General features: G+C 39.3%; 3 long non-coding RNA genes across 3 annotated transcripts; 2 read left to right on the top strand and 1 right to left on the bottom strand.

Annotated features, from left to right (window-relative positions):
* The first annotated feature begins 8096 nt into the window (after nt 1–8096).
* On the top strand, nt 8097–10073 carry LOC131014032 (uncharacterized). Its single transcript, XR_009097952.1, has 2 exons — nt 8097–9178; nt 9776–10073. It is a non-coding gene; the product is annotated as an uncharacterized LOC131014032 (long non-coding RNA).
* Nucleotides 10074–16939: 6866 nt separating this feature from the next.
* Nucleotides 16940–17383, bottom strand: LOC131014025 (uncharacterized). Its single transcript, XR_009097946.1, has 2 exons — nt 17257–17383; nt 16940–17169 (listed from the first exon to the last, which is right to left on the bottom strand). It is a non-coding gene; the product is annotated as an uncharacterized LOC131014025 (long non-coding RNA).
* Nucleotides 17384–17902: 519 nt separating this feature from the next.
* Nucleotides 17903–19438, top strand: LOC131014028 (uncharacterized). The gene is made up of 2 exons (XR_009097948.1): nt 17903–19000; nt 19141–19438. It is a non-coding gene; the product is annotated as an uncharacterized LOC131014028 (long non-coding RNA).
* Nucleotides 19439–20249: the final 811 nt, after the last annotated feature.

Raw genomic sequence — 20249 nt, 5'->3', positions numbered from 1 at the left:
AGGTCATATTGAACTTAATTCTGGGCAAAGTAATGCCCCAATTTTCACTCATCTCTTTGCCATTCTTGCGGGCCATAGCATACACACAACTCAAACACATTTTTTTTACTTTTTTTTTTCTCTTTGCCACTTTGACGTTTTTCTCATGTTTGGGCAAAATTATCTCATTTTTCATTTAATACACACGTCATGCCCCAATGAATTCACTACTCCATCATTCTCCATTTTTCTCATTTTGCCCTAAGTTCATATGACCGGGAAGGCTTATTATTCAAGGCAAAATTTTAAGTGAGATCAAAGAAAACGTTCAGCTCAAAGGGGTTAGGAAAGGGATAGATGCAGGGATGGTCATTTTAGGCTTTGTGGGATAAGTGAAAGAAACTGTGCCCAAATCATCTAAGTACTGAGACCAAATCATAAGGATCTCAACATGATGAGGGATAAGGCCCTCACCAACGCAGCACCTGATTCGTACCCCATATTTTGATAGCATTAACGATTAACTATTATAACGATTATTGTACAAATTGGGAAACTAACAGTGCAGGATAAAGAGTGAAGACGCCAACGTAGCCGAGAAGGCTACGCAGACGCCGACGTAGCCGAGAAGGCTACGCAGACCACCGACGTAGCCGAGAAGGCTGCGCAGACGCCAATATAGCCTAGGAAGCAGCGAAGACACTAGCCCAGCCTAAAGAGTAGCGCAGGCACCAGCGTAGCCAAGAAGACAGCGCAGGCTTATCTCAAGGTGAATGCCCGAAAATGCTAGCACGGGCAAGAGCTTCCCAACTACTTTCTGAAGGAGGCAAAAGCTGCAAAGCCGTTGGAGCAAGGACAGTTACCGGTGACAACGACATCAAGGACGCGCTGAGCACGTGCCATGAAGAGAAAAGACAACTCTACCCCTCCATCTTTGTCCCTTATAAATAGCACATCTGTAATAGAATAGAGGACCGAATTCTAGTTTTTACCAACACATATTTTGTATTCTTGAAGAACTATTCCATTGGAGAACGTTGAAGCATTCATCTGATCTTACTCTTCAGGTTTCGATCTTTCGTTAATCCTTTAGTTTTAGGACGTTGGTGAACTGACCCCTCACCACAACAAGAGTACAGGCAAGTTCTAGTAAAATACCAAGTTGAGATGTCCAATACACACAAGAATAAAATCATGCTATTATGGGCATATTAGTATTAAAAGCTCAAAACTCACAAGGTATGCTCAAAGTCTCAATTCTGTCATATTCACTATCCTAAGACATGCTTAAACAATCGACTCAAACCATCCACAACAACAACTTCATCCATCAAACCTAATCAACTCATCATTCCTAATGATGCCGGCTAGACCAAAAATACGAAACAAAAAATGAAAACAAAAAGTGTAGAGGCCTCCACACTCACACACTTTGCTATGGGCAAAGTACGTCAATGTTGAGGTCCCAAATCGACGAACACACAATAACTACACGGATTGCCTCCCCACTCACACACTTTGCCTTAAATAAAGTGAGTCAATTAGAAGCCAGGCACAAACCAAAGCAAAAACGAAAACAAAAAAGACACATATACATATATACAACAACCGGCCTTCTCCACCCACACACTTTGCCTTAGGCAAAGTGTTAGGGCAAAGAGGGCCAAAGACACAAAGCAAAAATGAAAAAATAAAAAGACTCAAAAAAAATAAGGGATGAAACAATAAGGGACACTAAGACGGGATAATGAATCTTACTAAGATGGGAGAATGAATCTTACGTGGGCACAACAGGCGTTCTAGTCAGTGTGAACCTCCATCCTTGTCTCTTGGGTTTTGCCAAAGATCTTTGAGATGTCATCATTCGGGTCAAATGGACTGGATCAGCGGGTTATGGGCACAGACTGCTGCGATGTTGCTTTGGCCAGAGGCATCTGGGTAGACTCCACCATCCTTATATTTATGCACTCTGGGCTAATCACCTTTTTCTTCTCTTGTGCCCCTGTACCTGCACACAAAATACACGACCACCCTTCGAGGAAGAACAAAGGGTCCCCTCAAAGCAACAAACTAAATGAAGGAAAAACAAAAGAAACTAAAATAAAATAAAAACAAACCAGGTTACCTGGCCAGCGCCCTATTTAACATCGCGGGCATGCCGTTCTTTCCCTTAGTCTTGGTCATGGAGAAGAATCTTGCGACCATACTCAAATCTCTTGACACAAATCGCTTGGTTATGTGGCTTGCTTATCCTCAAAATCTTAGCAAATATGGACTTGTCATGAACTCTCTTATTCATATCCTTGCACCTTGCAGCATCTTGATGGACCCTTTGACCAAACTCTTCATTCTGGTCCAAGCGGATAAGTGGTTTTGTGGGCAAAATAGCTTATGTCTCTGGTAGCTTTGACTTTAGAGTCTCTGGGCATAACAGTTCTGGCGTAGCATTGCTACTCTCCTTTTGGCCCTCTTCTTCATGGTCTGCCTTTGACTTGCCATTCTGGACATGATGACTCTCCAACTCAACATCTGTGGGCACAGTGGTCTCTTACGTGGGCAAATGGCAGATGGTTGATGAAAGGGGCAAATTGACTTCGTTCGTCTTGGTTCATCTCTCCTCTTTTCAATGCATGGCCAGCCTCCCTGGGAATGGAGGTCTAATTTTGGGTGGAATATGGGCTTGACGTATTTGGGCACAGGCTCCTCTTCTATCTTCTCTTCTTCACGATCTACATCTAGTTTCCCACTCTAGGCAGAGTAGCTCTCGAAATCAACCTCCGTGGGCATGATGGTCCTTGAGTTGGATATTTTGACTTTCTCCATACATGTAACCACGTTGAGCATTTGGTCATTGAGGAAATTAAGTGCGACTCTGACCTCTATTTTGAACTCCTCAATCTCTTGATGTGCCCCGATAACATCCTGTGTCATGGATTGCACAAGTTCTGCAAGGGTCTCCATCTCCGTAAGTGTTGGCTCTGTGCTCTGCGCATATTGAGGTTGGTGGAAATGAGGCTGTCATTGAGGTTCTTATGCCTATTGTTGGTTGTTATACCATATGGAACTCGAGTGTTGCCCCCATCTATGGTTGTAAGTTCTGCTATTCTGGTCAAACTGAGGGTTGTGACCAAAGCCTCTACCGTAATTGTTATGCCCAAAGGAATTCACTCTTTTGGGCAAAATCGGGCACCGGTCTGCTTGGTGAGTGGCGGTTGAGCACAATTGGCAAGCTTTGAGTGACTCTATCATCATGGTCCTCATCAAGTGTATGGTGCTGCATAGTTCATCAATATTGGGGACTTTGACCCATAGGCTGGTAGTCCATCATCTTGCCCTACAAAGTTAGGCTCTTAGAAAAAAATGAGAGAAAAATACTAGAATCACAACTCCCCGGCAACGGCGCCAATTTGACAGAGAGAGTCCTTTGCTTTATCGTTGTGTGGTGGATTCTCCGTGCAAATAAATTTAAAATTTTCCTATGCCCACAGCTAGGTTCCGCTAGCGGTGAGTATAGGATCGATCCCACGAGAAGTTGGTGTATGCTTCTCTCTTGTCACAGTCACGATCACACACTCGGGGTTGTACCTTGATCAGAGCAATAGAAACAAACCTGAAATAAAACAAAAGAAAAATAAAAAATAAAAGGAACTTGGTTTGGGCATAGTCTCATTAAGTCTGGGCACAGTCATCGCTCACAGGTTCAAAGATTGTCATTGTGCCTTCATATCTTTGGTTATGGACAGTCGACAATAGGTTGGGCCCCCTTTTTTAATCGTCACATGCGTAACCTACCCATCCTCATCCGCCGTATTTGCTTGGCGGACCCAAATGACCCATAAGCATGTCCGAGGGCATACGATCACCTTTTCCACATTTGCCGCACTATATAGAGCCGGATTCCTCCTAACTTGAGCCCACTTGTTGCTTGTAACTTGGTCGTGCCCAGAACGTCATCGGCCTAATGAAGCTCCGGGTTTTCCCACGTTGTATTGGCATCAAGCCAAATGCTTCGGGAATGTGACTGCACAAATCTTGTGCCCACATTAGACCTCACGACTTCACTTACTCATACTTAACTTGATTTTTAGCCCAAACCAAGTAAAACAATTACCTAGACATAATTAAATAAAATAACACAAGATAAATAAACGAAATAAACATACTTGAATTGAAATAGATGTTCAAAAAGAAAAACAATCTTTGGGCAACACCAACTTTGCCCAAAGCAAATAAAAATAATACATAAAATAGAAAGGTGCCCAAAGACCTTGTTTCTTCCTTGGCTAGACTCTCATTGAAAATAGAAATACAAAACAACTAATCTAAGGTGTGGAATTATGTGTGGTAAACTTGTGCTCTCTAGCTCTCCCCAAAATTTGTGCTTTGACCGCAGGGGGACTACTTCTTTATATAGAGATTTCGGTGGGCCTTGGGCCAGGTACATGTAGATTAGGGCTTCTGGGTGCAACAACTAGGGTTTCTGGGCGTAGCCATGTTGCTGAGATTTCTTTCTATATGTGCTTTGTCCTCATCAGATATGCATCTCATAACTTTGGCAAGTAAAACAGGGCAGATCTTCCTATGTATGGTAAGTGGATATCCGCCTTCTTCTTTCCTTATATTGATGGGTGCGCGTTGTGCCCTTGTACGCCAGGTTGTGCCTCAAAGTCAGCATCACAATTCTGCTTAGTTTTCATTCGACCTCTAACTTGCGGCTATGCCCGTGAACACCAACTTTTTCCATTGTGCTCTAGAATGCTAGAAAGATATGTGTCGCCGTTATACTTTGTAACGCAACTGGATCCCGCATGGTACATAGTCTGGGCACAGGAGTACAACTGTTGTGCCCATAAATGATCTCAAATCTTTGTCTGTTTTGCGAAATGCAGTCTGTTGTGACCGGGATCCTGTCCACCTGTCCTTATGCCCAAAATATGTCCTCCCAAACGCAAAACACACAAACATAAGACTCGGTCTAGACCTAAAAGACACACACAAAAAAGCACAAAAAATGAGCTCGTCAATGTGGTTTTCAGCGTTTATTCTTTGTTTATTCTTTTTCCTATGTTAGTGTGAGCCGGGATTGTCTAAGGGCAATGGTTAGGCTGGAGCTCTTGAGGCAGTTCCTCTCGTTCTTCCAACATTTTCCCTGCTGTTAGCTTTTTTCCTAGGCGAGAACTCTTTGTTCTCTTGTGGGTTTTCCTATATGAGGTTTTAATGAGACTCGGCCCTTAGTTTGCTGTGTTGTGCTATCAAGGGTTTGTAGTTTTTTTTTAATAAAGCTATATTTAATAATAACTGTCAATTTTGTTGAATTGGATACTTTTAAATTGATATGGAAAAAAACGATGTCGGAATATAGAAGGGAAGAAACTCCAATCTCTCTAGGGTGGCAGTGAGCCCAAGCTCATTAGGAGAACATGAAATTTATGGGTGGAAACTAGGGTATCGAGTATTATTCTATTAACTAATTAACCCTAAATTCTAAATTCGTGATCTGGGATCGACTATACTCGATCGGGTATATTGTATACCCGATTAAGTTTTAATTTTTTTTAGTTAAATAAAGTTACAACTATTATTCAACTAACTAATTAATTCTAAATTCTAACTTCCTAATTTCCCTAAATCTGTCAATCTAATTTCCAATTTTAGGTTATCTCATCCCACCCCTAGGCGTACTGTCCATCCTTTTGATATCGGGTTCAATGTCGAGTAGCATTTTAGGGTAGCCAATGGTACCCAAATATCCGACTCAGGTACCCAAGTCAGGTTTTAGGGTAGCCAATTTTGATATCGGGTTCAATGTCAAGTAGCATTTTTCTTGAAAATTCGGCTTCGGGTACCTGAACCCAACCCGATTCTCAACCCTAATCAAATTGACAGAAAGTAGAGTCACCCTAGGATGATCTTCACCCCATGATGATTTTGAGATTATAAGCGTGCGATTTTGGGATAAAATGCAGTTTTCAACAAATCGCTAAATTTTCCCTAGTATTTTTTTATGCCTCAAACTTGTAAAAAATGTAGAAACACTTATATTTTGCAGAATTTCTTTATAAACATCATTGTGAGAAAAAAATCAAGTTTGATGAGGAGTAAGGATCTCATCAGCGCAGGACCTACGAGTCCATACAAGTTGGTATGATTAAACTAACAATGCAAGACCATGACAACCACGAGTCAATAGCCAAGATGAGGAGAACGCGAGGACTGCGCAACCTTAGAGCTCAGTAATCAAGTCGTGCTAAGGAAAGCGTCTGCGCAGCCCTAAGGACAAAGTAATTCCGCTATACTGCGCAGGTTATTTTCATTAGTTATCGGAGGCAATATTGAAGGTTCCTCAACACAAGTAAAGAAGAAGACTGGGAAAAGTGATCGTCTGCACAGCCGGAACAACGCTGGACTTTAGCTCATTCAATTTCACCCTAGTCTCCTCAGAGAGAGAAGCTCGGAGGGCTTGCAGCTCTTCCTCCTTGCTCTTGGATATACGGGCCAACTCGGCCTCGATAGACTCTTTCTCTATTCTCATCTTCTCTGTTTCAGCCCTAGACCTGCGCAGTTGCGTTTGCAGGTCTGTATTATCAGCCAGGGAGGCCATCTGTTGGATGATGGAGGCAGCATGGGTCATGTGTCGGGAAGCAGCCAAGTACTTTACTCGCAGCATGGGTCATGTGTCGGGAAGCAGCCAAGTACTTTACTCGCATCTGCGCAGGCATGAGAATAATTAATAAACAAGAATGGAATAATCGGGTACAACAAATTAAAATGGAAGTATATATGATATACCTGCTCCACATGCAAACACATATCGAAGGCAAATTCCTTCATGTCCATAACATCATACTTGCACAGGTCGACAGAGGCGACTTGCGATTCCATCTGTGTAACACCCCGCTTTTTCCTAGCTAAATTTAGAGTAATTTTGAACTTAGAAGTCGGGAGGATTCACGCCGGATATAAAGAAAATAAATTTATTTTAATTCCAACAAAAGTAATTTACAAAAAGTATTTGTAAATTTAATTATTAAATTTATGTGCATTGCATATTTATTTAATTTAGCATTCAAGAAGTTTCACGAGATACTTATTTAGCGAACCCTAAAGTATTTATTACAGTCCCGATATTTTATCCTGAGGGATTTTATTAGTCCAATCAACACTCACACTTTACACTCTTTCCACCTACCCAATTTCTTTTCCAACCAACTACCCTATACCTGTCAAATTTCCTTTCCACCCACTCCCTATAATCCTCAAAGGTCTACACTTTATAGCTTTTGAGTAAAGCTTGTCTGCCATGTTCTTCTGCCAAAAGACTATAGTGCAGCCAATTTTCATTACTTCTCAATTCACGAAGTTCTCTCTTCCAAAAGAAAGGGGAACGAACTAGAATTTCAGAGCCTTAAACAGCTGCACATTTTCGGACCACACAAACCCAGATTCAGTGAGCTCCTCCTCAACACAATTATCACAAGGTTTCATTCTCTTCAAATTATAATACTTTGCAGTATTGGGTAAAGCATCTCCATTTATTTTCACAAACACACAAATCTCAGCAACGAAAACATTTAGCCTCTTGCATCCAAGAAATCACACACACCAAAGCATAATCATTCTATTTTCTGTAATACTCCACACTTTTACTGTTTTTACATGAAAGCATGATTCATTGAAAAGAAAAGAGAAAAGATTTCATTTTGAAGCTTTGAAATTTTTGTCTCCTGTCCTTGTGTGATGAGTCGAGAGGGAGGTGAGTTTCAGCCCGGTGGCTGCTCGACGCCGGCGACGCCACGGCGGCAAAGGCACTGCCTTTTTCCTCTTCCTGCCAACGAGAGAGAGAGAGAGAGGAGGAATTAGATTTTCAGATTCTGTATTTTGAGAGGAAGAGAAGGGAGATTTGGGGGTTTACCTGTGTGGGGCGGTGGCTGGTCGGAGCTGGTCTGAGCGGAGGGAGACAGGGGCGGCGTTGTCGTCGTCTGCCGGAGACAGAGAGGTGAGGCGTCGGAGTCGGCGGACGGTGGTGGTTAGCTCCCGCTGCTACGGCCGTCGGATCTGTGAACAAGCGAGAGATTTGAGAGAGAAACGATGGAGGTGGAGGGCTCAGCGGCGGACAGTGGCGGTCCTCGCTGCTGTCGACCTGAATCGAGAGGGAGGAGGTGCCGCTGTGCTCGGCCACTGTCAGAGAGAGAGAGAGAGGGAAGTGATGGGCGTCCGTTTTAGCGCGAGAGAAGGGAGAGCAGTTGAGGGAGAGGAGAGTCGGAGCGGCGCTCGTCGCCGGGAGTGGTGGCACGCGGCCGGAGGAATTCTGAGAGAGGGAGAGAGGCGAGCAGCGTGATATGAGAAAAGGGGAGAAGGTGCGTGACTGATATGAGAAAGGGGGGAGGAGAAATGGGCTTGAGTTGGGCTAGGGCTTAGTTTGAGATGTAGGGCTTGAGAATTTGGGCCGAGTGTTGGGCTTGGTTGTGGGCCGATTTTCTTTGTTTAATTTTCAGTTGGGCCTTTATTTTATTAAAACAGATGGGCCTTATTTAAATACCACTTGGGCTGATTTTTTTTAAGGAAAATGTTGGGCCTTAATTCAATTATTTAATAGATGGCCCTATTATTGTTTAATTAACTTGGGCTGCCCATTTTATAGTGGGCTGCGAAAATTTTTAAGAAAAAGGGGGAGGTCCTTGATTTAATTATTTTAAATGGGCTGCCCATTATTTATTAATTGGACTTATAGCAAGGTTTGAATAATTTTTATTTAAAGAATAATTTGCATAATAATATTATTATTATTATTATGTGCATATACGATTAAGCATGAGATGATTTGTATAATAATATTATATCATTATTATGTGCATATTTTAAGTAATTACTTACCATATGCTAAGTATGCATTTGCATCATGCAATAAAAGTATTTATGATTTAATTGGTTTTATTTATAAATCCAATTATTTAAGAAAATTGAGTAAGAATATTGTTGGTGTTCTTAACTCAAGAGAAATATTTTCAAGTATTTATTTATTAAATTTTGAAAATCCGGCTAAGTGAATCATAGAATGTTAAGCACTACACCATGACTTAAGATTAGATACAAGGAGACCTATTGAGAATAGATTTCTTGTAGGCTTCGAGCATCAGAAGGATTAGCACTGCTATTCCGATTCAGAGATAAGGTTAAACGACAGGCTTTGCCTATACAGGTGGGCATTACTTTTACTATATGTATATAGAGATCCCCTGCGTGTCGTAGGCCTCTTATACGAATATATGCATGAGATGATTTTAACTGTTAATTTCAGTTTATTATTATGCCCAAATGATAAATGACTCTTATGAAATGAAAATGACATGTTTATGAAATGAAATGAAATGTTTATGAAATGATTGACTGCCAAAAATGTTTATGTTTTTATATGTATCCTATCTGTGTTGGTTCGCCAACTTTAAAGGAAATCCAATTGGGATCCTATGCTAGACAAAGGTCGCTAGCTAGGGTTAACGTGTACACTTATGGAGACCGCGAGTCGCTTGCGACCGGTCTTGGCGTTCGTGGTAAGGAGGCCTCCTTCCCGGCGCGTGACAGAAAGGAACAGATATGGATCATATGAAGGAAAATGATCGGCCGATCGACTTTATGAAAATGAAAGAAATATTTTAGTAAGCACATGTCATTTAAGAAAACCCATGTGTGTTACTGTTATGGCAGTTCAATTTATATATGTATGCATGACTGTATTTTCGGCTATGTCCACTGAGTATTTTTATACTCAGCCCTGCATGTATTTCTAAATGTGCAGGTTGAGCAACTGATGGAATGGAATGATGTTGAGCGGGTGTTCCTTTGACATTTCAAGAAATGTAACCTTGAGTATACATCTTCATATGTATATCTCACACGTTTTCCGCTGCAAAACACTTTGATTAGGATAACTCTATGTTATGAAGTTGTGACACGTGTTATTGGGTAACCCACCTTAATCAGTTCTCCTTTATGTGTATGTGTTATAAGTATCCAAATGATCATATATGATCCTAGCTTTTTATTTATGAGTGACATTTCCATATACTTTAATGTTAAGTAATTGTCCATTTCCATTTCTTATTGTTCACCCCAAGTCATAACCCCGGTTAACCCGTCATTGGGATAGTGGGCTGTGACAGAATGGTATCAGAGCGGTTCGTTCGCTCTGGCCCTAGAAACCTTATTCTAAAGAGTCGAGTCTAGTTTGATTCTTTATACTTACATGGGTTCATATGGCACCGCTCAACACTCCATTGCATCGTGCTCAATCAAAGAAAGAAGGTAACTGCAGTTTCAACGTTTTAAAGATGTTAATGTTCTAAAATGCTTCATGAATATGTTTATGTGAAGAGCATGTTATGATGAAATGTTGAATGTTTTGCCTTTCATGGCATATTTTCGCAGTCTATGATGTTATGATCAGATGAATGATAGAAAAGTGACATATGTTTTCCCGGAGAACATAGATTGCTATAAGTTGCATGATCACAATTTTAAAAGAACATAGACTACTAGATTAGTAGGATATCTCTACAATCTAGATTCTTAAGGTGATGAAGTAGAAGAATGAAAGAGAACTTAGAGCATTTCAGCTCCCTCAAGAAAACAATGATTCTTTTGAACTACAAAGAGGAATGGAAAGATATGTACGAGGTAAAGGAAAAACACAGAATGACGATACGCGACGAATTCAAGGTAAACGTTGCATCAAAGGTTGAACCATAGTCTCTACGTTCAAATGTTCAAGTACGACGGAATATCAAATCGATTTTTGCTACAGGATAGATTTTATGAATAGAGTGTTTTGCCTGTGTACGTATGTCTGTGTGTATATGTCTTAAGAGAGTTTTGGGGTTTGAGATCAATAGGATAGAGAACCTTAAGATAAGTTTAATTGTCATAATGAACTTATGTTTTGTTATGTATAGTATGTTCATGGCTCTCCAAGTTCGGGACGATGTTTCCCGTGTGACTGGGAGGTGATGATGTTGGACCTGGCCAGTCCACATGATCCAAATCTCAGTAGACGTCTTTTGGGTTGAAAACCCATGTGTTTCAACTTTCGGTTGAAAAGCCAGATGGGTTCTTACTCGAGGTCATTTTGTTCGACCTAGTAGTTAATCATTTCATACCCTCTGGTCATTCTTTTGATTCTCTTGAACAATTTCTACAACACCTTGCTTTGATGTTGTGTTGAGTTTGAGCCTTGCAACTCGTGAGTTGTCATAATAGATTCCCTTGTTTGATAAGACCAAGAAGTGTTAGTCTACCGATGTAGTATACTACCCAAATTATGGCTTCGTATAATTGTGTCTCATTGTAATTAGTTGAGATTATTAGTCTTTGTCCTATAAATGATATCGACCACTCATTATGATAGAAATTCAGAGTTCAAGCTAAGACCGTAATATAGTGTTCGAGTACGAGGACTTAAGTTAATTGGTCTATGATAGTTTTAAGATAGATTCATAAGAAAGTGTTATGCATGTGATAGTTAACAAGAAATGGGTTGATGACCATTTTGGTCTTTGGAAAATAGGATACTCCGTAGATGAGCCCTAGGAATGAGGTAGGAGTAATGAACCGCCGCAAAAGGACGAGGGAACTTATTCTCAAGTAAATCTCGTGTATATAAATTGGAATTGAGAATCCAATTGATACGAGGAGAGACCCGAATCTATTCTAGATCGGAAAGTTAAAGTACTAAGGAATAAGTCGATACCTTTAGTAATAGTTCTTTGGAAGCACCATGATCAAGAAGAGGCGACGTGAGAACTCGAGTTTAGCATGACGGAGAAATACCCAGAATTATTTCCTGTGGTACAAATTTCGGAACGAAATTTCTTTTAAGGGGGATAGTATATCATACCCCGACTTTTAATCCCTGATTAAGGGCTTTATTATTAATAATTAGGGTTCGGCATCCATTAATAATAAAAACTGGTTTGATTATCTGATGTGATTTAATCATTATATATGTGTTTTAATGTGCTTAGTTAAAGGAAAATTTTTATAAATGTGGTGCATAAGTTTTAATTGGTGAGTTAAGTGTATTTATATGAGCCACATGAATTTTAAATTATGCATGAAGTCATGAATTTTATCTAAATTTGATAGTACATGTAACACCCCGTACTTTTCCCTATGTTGTGAGATAGTGTCTTAACACTATTGAGAATATTGAGATGTCAGAGAGATTGACTGTCCTATTAAGAAAATAGGAATAATGAGTTGGAAATAGAGTCGAGAAAGAAAGAGTGAAAAACCTTGATAAAAAAAAAACTTGATAAAAAAAAAAATCGGTCGGAGAGACGTCTAGTTTGTCTGTGTTTACCGACTGCTTTGACGTGATATTATGTGAAATTACGTGACTGATTGATTATGTGAGTTTTGTTACGTATGTCATTGTGAGCAAGTTATTATGATTTTTATTTGATAACCTTAGCACTTGGAATTTTAATTAAGTTTTCAAAGCAAGTGCAATTTATTTTTACCGAGAAATCAAAGAATGTCGGTTTATGAAAATTTTTCCAAACAAAATATTTTCAAATTATTTTTCCTATGATGAGGAATATTATAATTGAGTGAGTGCACTAATATTAGTGCCATATTTATTTTAAATATTGGTCACAATAGTTTTGTGTTATAGCATTGCATTAATTAGTAATTAGTCTTTTATGATTTTGTTAATGTAGCTTAATACATGATTTATTCTAGACTACACAACCTTACACACACATGATTATTTTAATCTAATAAGCATGTGATTAATTTCCTTAGCCTTACTTGAAGTGGACGTGTGGTATGAAGATGAAGGGAAGGGATTAGTGTATAGGGGGGGGACAAGTATTAAATGGTGAATAGTGTTTAGTCTCCAATCATCCTTCCTAAGCAAGACAAATTCACTTCATTTCCCTCATTTTCTTCACCATTCGGCCACTCTCAATTTCTCTCCCTCTCTTCCGATTTTGCTCCAAAAGATCACCATAGATGAATCACCAAAGCTTCCAAGTTCACATCAAGATCAATTCCTCCACCAAATCAACATAAACACCTTTCAATTCTTGAAGATTTCAAGAGGACCGTGGGGTTTGGTTTGAAGAGTGAGAAAGGAAAACTTTGATTTTTGTTTAATCTTGGGTAAGTGATTCTTATTTTTATAGATCTAGATTGTATGATGTTATATGTGAGTATATGATCATGATTGAGCAAGAAAATCACCCAACTTATTTCTATGAAATTTTCGAAAATTAGGGGCTTGAAACCCTACGAAAAATTGTTGTTTGTTTTCTTGAATAGGCTTGAGTTATATGATGATTGATGATTATTGAGTTAATATATATGAATATCTTGATGATTAGCCATGAGATATAGATTTTTCTATTAGGTTAGTTTACCTAAAATTGGGATGTTGAGATCCTATGGATCAATTGATGTATTGATGATGGATTTGAGTTTATGAGATGATTCAGATGATTAATGATGGATGAGATTGAAGCTTGAGGTTGAGAGGTGAAAAATGAAAAGTGTTAGTTTGAGGAAGAAGATGACATACATGTGTATCTATATGTGATCTTGTTTTATGATGTTGATTTGTGCTAATTGGTAACCTAGGATGTTAGATCTATGATTTGATCAATAGGTTATACATGATTAGTGATATTTTCAAAAGAGTTTAGTTTAATAAAAATTAGGACTTTTTGCCTATGTGTTATTAAAGTGATTTTGGCTTAAGATATATGTATTTGAGCATGATATTAGTGTATAATTATGTTTGAGTAAGTCTTTTGTTGGCTAAGAAATTTTTTGACTTAGTTTAGTTTATATGAGTTTTTGAGTTTTCATATTTTGAGAAGTCGATGATTGATAAAATGAGGTTTAATTGTTTTATGACCATTATGAGAAAGTTTGTCATGTTTTATTAAGAGTTTTATGATGATACATGAAGTTTCATTAGAGTTTAGTACATGATAAAAGGGAATCTATATGTGTATAATGATTTATATGATGAATGAGATCGTGTTTGAGTATTTGAGTAATTTTGAGCATGAAAATGAGAAGAGAATTTTAATGATGCGTTCATTGAAACGTTTTACTAGAGATTTGAGGTTATGATGTAAGAAGAGAGTCAAGATTTGAGTATGATGAGCATTATATTGTGCTTGAATGTTTGTGAGTGTTATATGTGTTTAAAATGAGCTTTGATGAGTTTCCTTGAAGGAATGTTGAGTTGAGTATTTTAAGAGTTTGAGATGAGATTTTGGTGAATTTCGTAGGCCTACTGACCTACTGTGATCGACGGTTTTTTTTCAATGTCAAAAAGCTTTGAAAATTTTATACCAAGTCTCTACATGAGTCTTGAGAACATCGGTAAAATTTCAAGTCATTTGGACTTCGTTTACTATTTTTATAAAATACAAAACCGAAACTGCACATTACTACCGAGAGTTTCAGAGAGCAGGGGAAAGAGTCATTCATTTCAGTAGCTTCCTGTGTGATCTAGCTTTCCAAAATTTTATGGTATTAACCTTATTGTGTTAGCTAGATATCCACAAAATTTTAGCTCCGTTTGACAACATTTACTATTTTTCAAAAATCCAAGTTTTCGATTGCTCAAAACTGCCGAATATGGTAGACTGTAGTAAAACAGTCATATCTCCTACAATACTTGGAGTTTTTGACTCTATTTTTTTTTATATGAACATAGACTCGAAGACCTTTCTTTTGGTATGAGTCTCGAGTCCAGGAGGTGTCGAAGTAAGAACAGGTTAGATTTTGAAGTTGAGTCAGTGTAAAAACAGAGCGTGTTTTGATAATGTTTGATTGTGTTTTCTTAATTGCCTTATGTGATTGTGTTGTCTATGTGTTGAATGAGATTGGACGAGCCTTATATGAGAGATAAATCGAGACTTAGTACCATGATTTTCTTGAAACTTATCCTTGAACTTAAGGATTTGAGATGAGTGGAGAGTTTATATAGAGATGAGTAAAGAGATAGAATATGAGATAGAGCATGAGTTAAGGCTTTATGAGTATGGATTTTAAAAGGATTAAAATGTTTTAAATCAATTCCTTTTTAATGAAGTTTAAAATGCTTATTTAAGTCATTTATAAATGAATAATGAGAAATGCGTAAAGAAGTTCGTAAATGAATCGCGGCATGAGATTTTCAATTTCCCTAGTAAACTAAGGAGATATTATGAAGGAACAAGCAATGAACGAGACTCTCACCACCGAGTCACTACAACAATTGGAGAAGGAAAAAGTTCACGCACAAACAAGATATGTACACCACCTCAAGATGGAGGTAAAGAAAAAGGAAATGGAAGGAAAGCACTAGAACTAAACTTAAGGTATAACCCAACCCCAAGGCTAGTAGGCTCAAGCTAAGAGAGTGAATGCTTTGGCTAAAGTGCCAGAAGCTACAGCAAGAATAAAGTTGGAACGCCACCACAATGGAAACTTAGAAACCCCATTAAATAATCATTTGAAAATGAGTTTACATGGCAGAAGGAGTGCCATTAATCTTTAAGTGAAAGTTACCAAGATGATGAGAAAAGTTTGATGATTAGAATTCCCTAGTCAAATCTGAGAAGGTGACTTAGGACGAAGGAAACAATTAAGGTAGTTCACCACTTTACTAAGATGAAGTGGGTGAGAGAATGTTGTTAGGTCCTGAACTGGTCCAATAGATAATTGAGAAAGTCAAACACATCAAGCAAAGAATCAAAGAAACTCAAGATAGACAAAAGTCTTACGCCGATAAACACCGATTGGAATTAGAATTTAATGTTGGGGATCGAGTTTTCCTCAAAGTCTCTCCCTCAAAGGGAGTTAAACGTTTCGGAAAGAGGGGCAAGTTACGACCCCGTTATATAGGACCTTTTGAGATCCTAAATAAGTTAGGCCTTTGTAGCCTATAAGTTGGCTCTGCCACCAAGCATTGTGGATGTATACAATACGTATAGCACCTCGCAATTAAGAAAGCATGTGATTAAGCAAGATAAAGTAGTCCTAGCCAGGACCTAAGTTGTGAAGAGAAATCAGTCCAGATACTTGATCGCAAGATTCAAGTTTTACGAGGCAATAATATTGTTCTCGTCATGTAGTGGAACCATCACAGGATGGAAAATGCCACAAAGGAGATGAATGAAACGAATGACAAGTATCACAAGATAGAACACCAGATATGCAATTTCGAGGACGAAATTTTAATAAGGAGGGAGGAATGTAACACCCCGCTTTTTCCTAGCTAAATTTAGAGTAATTTTGAACTTAGAAGTCGGGAGGATTCACGCCGGATATAAAGAAAATAAATTTATTTTAATTCCAACAAAAGTAATTTACAAAAAGTATTTGTAAATTTAATTATTAAATTTATGTGCATTGCATATTTATTTAATTTAGCATTCAAGAAGTTTCACGAGATACTTATTTAGCGAACCCTAAAGTATTTATTACAGTCCCGATATTTTATCCTGAGGGATTTTATTAGTCCAATCAACACTCACACTTTACACTCTTTCCACCTACCCAATTTCTTTTCCAACCAACTACCCTATACCTGTCAAATTTCCTTTCCACCCACTCCCTATAATCCTCAAAGGTCTACACTTTATAGCTTTTGAGTAAAGCTTGTCTGCCATGTTCTTCTGCCAAAAGACTATAGTGCAGCCAATTTTCATTACTTCTCAATTCACGAAGTTCTCTCTTCCAAAAGAAAGGGGAACGAACTAGAATTTCAGAGCCTTAAACAGCTGCACATTTTTGGACCACACAAACCCAGATTCAGTGAGCTCCTCCTCAACACAATTATCACAAGGTTTCATTCTCTTCAAATTATAATACTTTGCAGTATTGGGTAAAGCATCTCCATTTATTTTCACAAACACACAAATCTCAGCAACGAAAACATTTAGCCTCTTGCATCCAAGAAATCACACACACCAAAGCATAATCATTCTATTTTCTGTAATACTCCACACTTTTACTGTTTTTACATGAAAGCATGATTCATTGAAAAGAAAAGAGAAAAGATTTCATTTTGAAGCTTTGAAATTTTTGTCTCCTGTCCTTGTGTGATGAGTCGAGAGGGAGGTGAGTTTCAGCCCGGTGGCTGCTCGACGCCGGCGACGCCACGGCGGCAAAGGCACCGCCTTTTTCCTCTTCCTGCCAACAAGAGAGAGAGAGAGAGGAGGAATTAGATTTTCAGATTCTGTATTTTGAGAGGAAGAGAAGGGAGATTTAGGGGTTTACCTGTGTGGGGCGGTGGCTGGTCGGAGCTGGTCTGAGCGGAGGGAGACAGGGGCGGCGTTGTCGTCGTCTGCCGGAGATAGAGAGGTGAGGCGTCGGAGTCGGCGGACGGTGGTGGTTAGCTCCCGCTGCTACGGCCGTCGGATCTGTGAACAAGCGAGAGATTTGAGAGAGAAACGATGGAGGTGGAGGGCTCAGCGGCGGACAGTGGCGGTCCTCGCTGCTGTCGACCTGAATCGAGAGGGAGGAGGTGCCGCTGTGCTCGGCCACTGTCAGAGAGAGAGAGAGAGGGAAGTGATGGGCGTCCGTTTTAGCGCGAGAGAAGGGAGAGCAGTTGAGGGAGAGGAGAGTCGGAGCGGCGCTCGTCGCCGGGAGTGGTGGCACGCGGCCGGAGGAATTCTGAGAGAGGGAGAGAGGCGAGCAGCGTGATATGAGAAAAGGGGAGAAGGTGCGTGACTGATATGAGAAAGGGGGGAGGAGAAATGGGCTTGAGTTGGGCTAGGGCTTAGTTTGAGATGTAGGGCTTGAGAATTTGGGCCGAGTGTTGGGCTTGGTTGTGGGCCGATTTTCTTTGTTTAATTTTCAGTTGGGCCTTTATTTTATTAAAACAGATGGGCCTTATTTAAATACCACTTGGGCCAATTTTTTTTAAGGAAAATGTTGGGCCTTAATTCAATTATTTAATAGATGGCCCTATTATTGTTTAATTAACTTGGGCTGCCCATTTTATAGTGGGCTGCGAAAATTTTTAAGAAAAAGGGGGAGGTCCTTGATTTAATTATTTTAAATGGGCTGCCCATTATTTATTAATTGGACTTATAGCAAGGTTTGAATAATTTTTATTTAAAGAATAATTTGCATAATAATATTATTATTATTATTATGTGCATATACGATTAAGCATGAGATGATTTGTATAATAATATTATATCATTATTATGTGCATATTTTAAGTAATTACTTACCATATGCTAAGTATGCATTTGCATCATGCAATAAAAGTATTTATGATTTAATTGGTTTTATTTATAAATCCAATTATTTAAGAAAATTGAGTAAGAATATTGTTGGTGTTCTTAACTCAAGAGAAATATTTTCAAGTATTTATTTATTAAATTTTGAAAATCCGGCTAAGTGAATCATAGAATGTTAAGCACTACACCATGACTTAAGATTAGATACAAGGAGACCTATTGAGAATAGATTTCTTGTAGGCTTCGAGCATCAGAAGGATTAGCACTGCTATTCCGATTCAGAGATAAGGTTAAACGACAGGCTTTGCCTATACAGGTGGGCATTACTTTTACTATACGTATATAGAGATCCCCTGCGTGTCGTAGGCCTCTTATACGAATATATGCATGAGATGATTTTAACTGTTAATTTCAGTTTATTATTATGCCCAAATGATAAATGACTCTTATGAAATGAAAATGACATGTTTATGAAATGAAATGAAATGTTTATGAAATGATTGACTGCCAAAAATGTTTATGTTTTTATATGTATCCTATCTGTGTTGGTTCGCCAACTTTAAAGGAAATCCAATTGGGATCCTATGCTAGACAAAGGTCGCTAGCTAGGGTTAACGTGTACACTTATGGAGACCGCGAGTCGCTTGCGACCGGTCTTGGCGTTCGTGGTAAGGAGGCCTCCTTCCCGGCGCGTGACAGAAAGGAACAGATATGGATCATATGAAGGAAAATGATCGGCCGATCGACTTTATGAAAATGAAAGAAATATTTTAGTAAGCACATGTCATTTAAGAAAACCCATGTGTGTTACTGTTATGGCAGTTCAATTTATATATGTATGCATGACTGTATTTTCGGCTATGTCCACTGAGTATTTTTATACTCAGCCCTGCATGTATTTCTAAATGTGCAGGTTGAGCAACTGATGGAATGGAATGATGTTGAGCGGGTGTTCCTTTGACATTTCAAGAAATGTAACCTTGAGTATACATCTTCATATGTATATCTCACACGTTTTCCGCTGCAAAACACTTTGATTAGGATAACTCTATGTTATGAAGTTGTGACACGTGTTATTGGGTAACCCACCTTAATCAGTTCTCCTTTATGTGTATGTGTTATAAGTATCCAAATGATCATATATGATCCTAGCTTTTTATTTATGAGTGACATTTCCATATACTTTAATGTTAAGTAATTGTCCATTTCCATTTCTTATTGTTCACCCCAAGTCATAACCCCGGTTAACCCGTCATTGGGATAGTGGGCTGTGACAATCTGAGACCGGCACTCCTGGCCGGTCAAATCACTCAGAGCACGAGGGCTGGGTATCTCTATGACAGAGTCGGACCCTGCCTGTGTAGCTTTTGAGGGGGCACCCTCAAGAAGATTCTCGAATGAGGAATCCTTATCCACAACCGCGGTAGGGGCAGCATGTTTCTTCCTCTTTCTTGGGGGTTGAGAAGAAGACGCTTGTAAATGCTGAAGTCCGGTGGGAATGGGGGTTTGACGGGGTTGTCCAGGGTAGAAGGACCCTGGATCCACATGCTGTGCGGACACGCTACCAGGAAAAGCTCAGAAAGTGCCCGGGCCATGGATTTGATGAAGGCACACTCGGGATAATGTTCTACAATGCCTGCGGGGATGCATATGGATACAGCTGCAGGTGGCTCGCTACTCCAGAAAAGCAGCTCTGACGCATGGAACATTATTGATAGTATGGCTTCTACGAGCTACCAATGGCCATCTGAATGAATACAATTGAAGAAGGTTGCAGCTGCGTCCAGTTCTGATCCTATGGCAGCAATGGTTACTCAACAGGTAGCGATGGCTACACATCAGGCAGCGATGGCTACACAGCTGGCAGAGCTGACTACAAAAATTAGTGAATTGAATGTTGGACGTCCTGAGCAAGCTGTGACAGACCCTTCAGGCATGGAAGATATAAGTTATATTAAGGGCAGAAACTATGGGAATTTCCAGCGAGGACAGCCAGGAATGTATAACAGAGGTCAGCAATAT

This window comes from Salvia miltiorrhiza, chromosome 3, assembly GCF_028751815.1.
Source record: "Salvia miltiorrhiza cultivar Shanhuang (shh) chromosome 3, IMPLAD_Smil_shh, whole genome shotgun sequence".
NCBI lineage: Eukaryota > Viridiplantae > Streptophyta > Magnoliopsida > Lamiales > Lamiaceae > Salvia > Salvia miltiorrhiza.
This window is presented reverse-complemented; position numbering and strand designations above follow the sequence as displayed.